This window comes from Asparagus officinalis, chromosome 5 (assembly GCF_001876935.1).
Source record: "Asparagus officinalis chromosome 5, Aspof.V1, whole genome shotgun sequence".
Classification (NCBI taxonomy): domain Eukaryota; kingdom Viridiplantae; phylum Streptophyta; class Magnoliopsida; order Asparagales; family Asparagaceae; genus Asparagus; species Asparagus officinalis.
Window position 1 is genome coordinate 127,245,029 of NC_033798.1, and position 8,265 is coordinate 127,253,293.

At 34.5% G+C, this 8,265-nt stretch overlaps 1 long non-coding RNA gene across 14 annotated transcripts in view; it reads right to left on the minus strand.

Moving 5' to 3' along the window:
• The window catches only part of LOC109841222, a 14,901-nt gene extending 8,994 nt beyond the window's left edge, over positions 1 to 5,907 (minus strand). For 8 of the 14 annotated variants that reach the window (XR_002247204.1, XR_002247206.1, XR_002247198.1 and 5 more), the window contains exons 1-2: positions 5,781 to 5,907; positions 2,291 to 3,268 (exon numbers count right to left, since the gene is read on the minus strand). This is a non-coding gene — a long non-coding RNA (uncharacterized LOC109841222). The remainder of the gene's footprint in view (positions 1 to 2,290; positions 3,269 to 5,780) is intronic. The other 6 variants (XR_002247196.1, XR_002247197.1, XR_002247200.1 and 3 more) reach the window with 6 other exon arrangements.

The window sequence follows — 8,265 nt, forward strand, 5'->3', positions numbered from 1 at the left end:
CTCACCAGTGCGAGCACGAACAAAATATTTGTCTTTCAAAGAAACCAAATAAAAATATTGTGAACTTTCTAACGAGTCATAAATGTAGAGATCTATTCAACTAATAGCTTAGAGACTCAGATCAGCCCTTTTAATCAGACATAACAAAGGGGGACAAACCCAAACCATGACCCTAATATCATCTCTCTCTTTTTCCTCTCTCCCTCTTCTGCAAAAATGACCAAATAGCTGCAACAGTGCCTCGCCATTGGAAATACATGCAGATATGAAGGGTGAATTTAAAAATACGATGCAATTGAGGCATATATAGGCAGAAAATCCCCCAATAATAAGTGCAAGGTAGGGTAAACTATAAGGTATTTAAGTGCTAATCAGCCAAAAAGTAAATAGGGTTTCGGTTTATGCAAAAAACAGGATGTCACAGAAAGGGGCAGATCATCATTGTCTCTTAGAAGTGAGAAAGTAAAATAATGCAAATCCTTAAATTTTTGTCACAAATCTAATTCCACTTATAAGGTGGTTTCTATATTTAAAAAAAAAAATCAGATCTAGTTTCTGTCCATTTGGTCTATTTTAAAGGTGGTTTTCATGGAAAGACCCTTCAATTATTTTCATAAACCCAAAATACAAATCCAACAGCCAAACAGCCCTTAAACTGAAAAAAAAAAAAATTCATTCAGGGGGTCCATCTACAACAATACGACAGGGGGTCTATCCACAATTGGGCAATAATACAGGGTCTGGCCGCAATTAGCGCAATTAATTATAGGACTTACAGACTAAATAGTAAGATTTCAGGGCTAATTTCAAAATATGAATGATTTAAAGGACCAATATAGAAAAAGACCTACTAACTAAAAATGGTTTGTCTGCAATATAGCAATCCATCCAAGATTGCCTTGCCACTGTCGTATGTTATAGTTTGTATGTTACCAAGCTTCTTAAGGATTATCGTCTTACCCCAATCATTTTCCTTCAGCAGATCACTACCCGCGACAAAGAAGATAATTGCTAATCACAACTTAGCTAAAATTACACAAGAATGCCATAAAATCTTACTTCGTTTGCACATAAAATTTTCATTTTTATCTTTTGATCCTTTCATGTAGGAAATCAAAGAAAAATACTTTGAACTTCCAGAAGGAGCCATCAATTCATATATCTCTTCAACCAAGAGTACGAGACTCAGATTAGCACTTTAACCATACAAAACAAAAGAGGATAAACCTAAGCCCTAACCCCAACCCTAATATCATCTCTTTCTCCTTCTCCCCCTCTTAAAGAAATTACCAAATGGCTGCAATAGTACCTCGCCATTAGAAATCTATGCAGATTTTCAGGTGAATTGAAAAACACGAAACAAATGAGGGGTATATAGGCAGAAAACCACAAAACAAGTGCAAAATAGGGTAAACTATAAGGTATTTAAGTGCTAATCAGCCAAAAGGTAAATAGGTTTTTTGATCTAGGCAAAAAAACCCTAGATGTTGCACAAGGGGCAAAGCATCACCCTCTCTTATAAGGGAGAAGAGAAATTATGCAAACCCTTAAACATATCACAAATCCAAGATACAAATCCAACAACCAAACAGCCACTAAACCGAAAAAACTTCACTCAGTGGGTCTATCTGCAACAATCAAACTATAAGGGGTCCATCCACAATTGTGCTATACTGCGATAACAGGTCTATCCACAATTAGCCCAATCGATTATAGGATTTGGGTATTAAATAGCCAGACTTTGGGGAAATTTTCAAAATATGAAAGATTTAGGGGACCAATATTGAAAACAATCCTGCTAATAATAGCTGCAAAAATGGTTGTTTGCAATATAGCACATAATTGCATGGAACTCGGTTCATTTTGGTTCACAGGACAGGTATGGGAGTGCAGTATGCCACTCATTGGAAATCAGGTACGTGGGGTAGGCTTATACGATATGCCACAGAGCGTGGTACATTTTAGGTTCAGTTCTTAGATGTAGTAAGAGGTTTTGCAAGAGTCAAATTTAAGAAATATGCTAGTTGATATTGGTGATGGTAAAAGAACCTTGAATCATGTTTGCAATTAAGGTATGCATACTTTATTTGCTTAATTTCTCACATTTTTTGTTGTTTAGTCTTGAAAAGAAGAGTTTTTTTTTTCAAACTTTTAGTTGGTTTGAATTTTAAATTCGGTCGTTGGAGTTGGTAAATTGGGTCACGTTCCACCATGAAGCAAGGATGATTGAACCCGGGTCGTGGTTCCTACATTCCCGACTTCTATGATATAGCAAACTATCTACAATTACCTTGCACTGTAGTATGTAAAAATTAACAAGCTTCTTGAGGACTAATCATCTTACTCCGATCATTTTCCTTGGGCAGATCACTGCCTGCAGCAAAATTGCTAAATGTCAAATTAGCCAACATTGTAGAACATAAAAATTTACCTCATTTATGCACAAAAACCGCAATTATGTTTGTTTTTTATCCTTTCATGTGGGAAATCATAGAAAAATAGTGTGAACATCCTGAACGAGCCACAAATTCTACTGTGTTCAAACACGCATATATTTCTTCAATCCATGATTAGAGACTCAGACCAGACCTTTAATCAGACATACCAAAGGGAAATAAACCCAAACCCTCAACCTAAGTCCATCTCTCCCGCCTTTTTGATCTGCAGAAAACACCAAAATGGCTGCAAAAATGCCTCACCATTGGTAATACATGCAGATTTAGAAAGGAAAATTTTGAAATATTATAGATTTGAGGGGTATATAAGCAAAAAAAAACCCAAAAAATACTGAAAGCAGATTGGGATATTAGAAAAAAAAAACCAAACAGCCCCATAGGAAAAAAGATTCCTAGATCTCATAACTGAAATATCCGATATATGATTACGGATGCGGTTATAAAGTGAAATATCCAGATCCATAACTGAAATATCCAAATTTATGTTGATCATATAGTTGTGATTGCTTTGATCCTTTGGTTGATGAATTTGAAGTTAATTTGATGATCTCGAGATCTAATCTTAGCTTTTCATCTAATAAACTTATTAATGGACTCACTATCATATGAATTATGTTTTTTCCAACCTCATATAATTTTCTTGATATTCGTTTTGAATCTGCATGTATATTCAAAGATATATCTGCACATATATCCATAACTGTATCCAATTTGGCGGACACGATATGAGTGTTCCTTACCGAAACATATTCATATCCGTACATGGATACGGTAAGCATCATATCCAAGTCGTATCCGATCCGTTTGCACCCCTATTCAAAAGGCATCACTCATGCTTCAGAAGCAAGAAAAATCATCATAAAATAAACAAATAAATAAGGTTAAACTTCCCCGAGGTTCACCTATTTTATGGAAAAGTTTTGAGAAAACACCTGACAATGGTGTTATCGTAAATAATAGATTTTTGTAGATTTTCATAAACTGTGTTTGGTTCAACATTGAATTTACAGAAAAGCTTTCTGTAAAGTACAGAAATCTGTACAATTTTACACAAATTGTTTTTCACTAAAAATGGGCGGAAAACACCAGGAAATCTGAGGCATATATTAAAAAATTAATTAAATACACCAGTACCGTTCCCATGTGATTTCTCATGGGCATTGTTAGTAAGTTGTTTTCTATAAAGTGACATCTAACCAAACAAAAGAAAAAGAAAACAACATATTTTCTATAAAGTTAGGAACTTTTTCATACTTTGAACCAGACAAAGAAATAGCAAAAAAAAAGAAATATGGTACTCTTTGAGTTCTATAAATTTTTCCTACAAATTTTACAAAAATACAAGGAAATCTATATTTTGGGTGTTTTCTTTTTCCTATAATTTATAGAAATTGAACCAAACACCCCCAAAAACACCAGGAACTTTGGATCTTTGCTACCAACCTGCCATAAACTGTCCAAAATTCTTTGCAATATTAACAAATGGCTGCAACAAGATGGTTGTTGCCTAACCAAACCATTCACAATTGCCTCGCCACTGTAGTATGCAAAATAATAATAATAATCATAATCATCATCATCATCATCATCATCATCATCGAGGTTCTCATGGACTAATCATACCGCACTCATTTTACTTGGGCAATTTCTGTCTTTTCTTCTTTTTTTTCCTTTTTTAAGTGACCCGGTCAACATTTCCTTTGGCGAGACAATAGGGCTTGTTTGGATTGAGGGGAATAAGGGTGAAGGGAAGTTAGGGGAACCATTCACCTTGTTTGGGAACATTTAGGAGGTGAAGTTATTCACCCTAGTTCCCCTTGGTTCACCTCCTAATAGTATAAAATTTGTTACCCCTCAAATTAGGGTGTAACCAAGGGGAAATGAACTCCCTTCCATTCTCTCACCTAAAGAAAAACGTTAATCAGAAATTAGCTGAATTGTAGAAGAAACCATTAACTCTTTACTTTTTCCGCCCAATTTTTGACGAAGATGCCGTCCCACATACGCGGCGCTATCGGCCGATTCTAAAAGCATCAGGTACCTTCAACCAGGAGCTAAAAAGAGACTCAGATCAGCCCTTTAACCAGACATCACAAACAGGGCGATATAAGGGCCTAAACCCAAACCCTAATTTCATATCTCCCCATCTGCAACCAAAAAAAAAAATGCCGAAATGGCTGCAACAAATGCCTCGCCATTGGAAATATATGCAGATCTAAAGGGTAACTAGTTTCAGACATGCGCGTTGCGCTGATGATCTTTTTTCAATAAAAGCAAATAATAATAATAATAACAACAATAACAGTAATGGAAACCAACCAAACAGACCGATCGGAGGAAAACCCTAGATCTCGCCAAGGAGGGCAAATCATCATCGTCTCTTATATAGAGAAGGGAGAAGAGAAATTAATGCAAATTGCAAATCCTTGATTAGGGTTTTCTCCCCCCTCCTCTCTGTTGCTTTGAAGGAGGGAGAGAAAAATGCTAATCAGAAATTAGCTGAATTGTAGAAGAAACCATTAACTCTTTACTTTTTCCACCCAATTTTTGACAAAGAGCATCCGTAGCAGCTATCGGGCGATTCTAAGGGGCTGTTTGGTTGTATGTTTTTACCATGTAAAAGGATGGAAAGTGTAAAAAAATGGGTCCCAATGTCAGCTTTCATCACTTTCAATTGTTTGTGTGTAGTTGTGAAAATAATGTAAAGTGATTCCATATGCTGATGTGGCTTGTAAAGTGATTTCATAAAAAAAACATGATTTTAGAAGAAAGCTGACATTAAAATCAGGAAAAAATAATAAAAAATAATTTCAACCATTATGATCATTTGAGTAGGGACCACTTTTTACACTTTTCAAACAAACAATTAAAGGTACATTTACAAACCAAACAAGCAATTTATGATTCCAATGGAATAAAAAACAAACAAAGAAAAGTATAAAAGTGAAATTGATGAGGTGGACAACAACTTTCCAAGTTGTGTCATAAATACACAACTTTACCAACAACCACCATACAGCCCCTAAAGCATCAGGTATCTTCAACCAGGAGCTAAAAAGAGACTCAGATCAGCCCTTTAACCAGACATCACAAAAAGGGCGATAAAAGGGCCTAAACCCAAACCCTAATTTCATATCTCCCCATCTGCAACCAAAAAATATATATATATGCCGAAATGGCTGCAACAAATGCCTCGCCATTGGAAATATATGCAGATCTAAAGGGTAACTAGTTTCAGACACGCGCGTTGCGCGGATGATCTTTTTTCAATAAAAGCAAATAATAATAATAATAATAACAATAATAATAGTAATGGAAACCAACCAAACAGACCGATCGGAGGAAAAACCCTAGATCTCGCCGAGGAGGAGGGCAAATCATCATCGTCTCTTTCTTATATAGAGAAGGGAGAAGAGAAATTAATGCAAATTGCAAATCCTTGATTAGGGTTTTTGAAGGAGGGAGAGAATGCTTTGGGAAGACCGTCGTTTAATAGTGAGGAGATCGAGAGAAAATAATCCAAAACCCAACATAAGAGAGAGAGAAGTGGAGCCCGACATTTTCGAACGAAGCGATGGAGGACCGCGATGGCGCATGCGACACCGCTTTAGATGACCGGAGCTGCAGATGTCGGGTTAAATAAGAAGAGATTCTCTAGATAAACTCATTCATATTTATTTTTTTTAAAATCGATCTTTTTAAGTTTTTTTTTACAAAAATCGATCTATTTTAATTTAATATAGTTCCTAAATAGTCGGGGTTGCCAACCCCGACTATTTTAGGAGGTTGTAAAACCCCAATTACAACCTTAAACCCTAACATTCTATGCACTAAATAGTCGGGGTTAGCAACCTCGACTATTTAGGAATCGGGTTTAATCAAAATGGGTCGATTTTTATAAAAAAAACTCAAAAGGTCGATTTAAAAAAAATGTGAATGAGTTTGTTTAGAAAATTTCTTCGGTTAAATAATTAGTCTCACTGTTTTGCACCCGTGCATAGCACGGCCCTCTGGTTTTTTTAAAGCATGGCACTTTGAATCTGTCTCACCTAAGATTTAATACATTTGATTTGATTATTGTATGTTTATAATTAGAAATTATATTTATTGCCCTATACCTAAAAGTGTACTGTTTATAATACAGTAAAATGCTATAGCATAAACAGTAAAGTTACTATGTTATCTACAACTCTATGCTTAAAGAAGAAGCATAAACAACAAACCAAACCTGGTCTTATACACTACACAGTAAATTATTGTAGCATAAATAGTAAATCAGATCTGCTCCTCCATATTTAAAGTTACTATTTATACTACAGTGTTTTACTATAGCATAAATAGTATTATGAGTAAAACAAATCAAATGTATTAAAACTTGGATATTTCTTTACGTATAGAGGAGTAGATATGATTTCTAAATCAAATGTATTAAAACTTGGATCCTTCTTTAAATATAGAGGAGTAGATATAATTTCTAATTTTAAGCATATAATAATTAAATCAAATATATTAAAACTTAGAGGGATGCAAGTTCAAAATGCGGTGTTTAAAAAAACGAGAGGGGTCATGCTTTGCACGGAGTGCACATTAGTGCTTAAGGAAGACCCAAAGATTTACTGTTCATGCCATAATAATTTACTGTTTTGTATCTATTGTAGCACAAACAGTAAGTCTTTGGATCATTCTTTAAGCATAGAGGAATAGCTATTGGTTAGCTTCAATTGATTAAACAATTTGCTCAATTCGACCGGCCACATAACTTGGGTGGCTTGGTATTAAAAGGGGTTTGTTATATCATCTATACTACTGTATTAAAAGCATAGAGAAGGTAGTAAAAATTTGAAAAAAAAAATGAAGACAATTTGGTAAATTGACGTAGTTTTTTTTCTCTTTGTTTATTTCTAAAATATTCTAAAACATGTCATAGAAGCTTACTAATTAAATATCTATCACTTGCATATCATCAGAAGAGATGTGTGATAGTGATGGTGTTCTTTTTCATGTAAGAAAAATATAATAAAACTACTATTAGAAAATTTTATTATGTTCCAATATAAATATTATAAAAAATGTGCATCTAGATGCTTAGGTTAAAAAACTAAATAAAATAATCTGAAGATGGAATAGACCCTTCTCAATAATATGTCTAGGATCTATCAAATAAATATCATAAAAAAATCTTAGAAATATTCCATACTTTAGGATATTAAAATAATAACGTCATATAAAAATTAGAATAATTAATTTTTAATGTCGGTCGCCCGAGCATTTGCACATACGGTAATGATAGTGAATATAAAATGAGAGGCTTATATATCCTGATGGACTGGGTGCGATTTGCTCTGCTACTGACGTATCATAGACACAGCAGTTTAATGGTGTATTATAATTTATGGTTTTGGGTGGTAAAAGAATTAAGGCTTTCCATAATTTTATGGAATCATAGAACACGTAGAAGTGGCAGATATACACACAAATAAAAAGTTTACACACGAAGGCAAAGTTATATATATAAGGAAATCCCTTACAAATTGCAGAAGACACTACAGAGATTATAACTCATCCTACAGTGAATTATATTGTATTTCTCACTTCTCCTTTATGCAGCAAGGTGGTCTAGGAAATGAAATGCAGTAAACAATCCATCCAATAATGCCTTGCCAAAGGAACATCATAACCGCCAATAGCCTGAACATAATAAAACCAGGAGTGTTGCTACGGGAACCCAAAATATGCCCTTGGTCCCATATTTTGAGTCCTTGAGTCATTTTCCTAAAACCAGCTAAAATAATATTTGTGTAAATTTGAC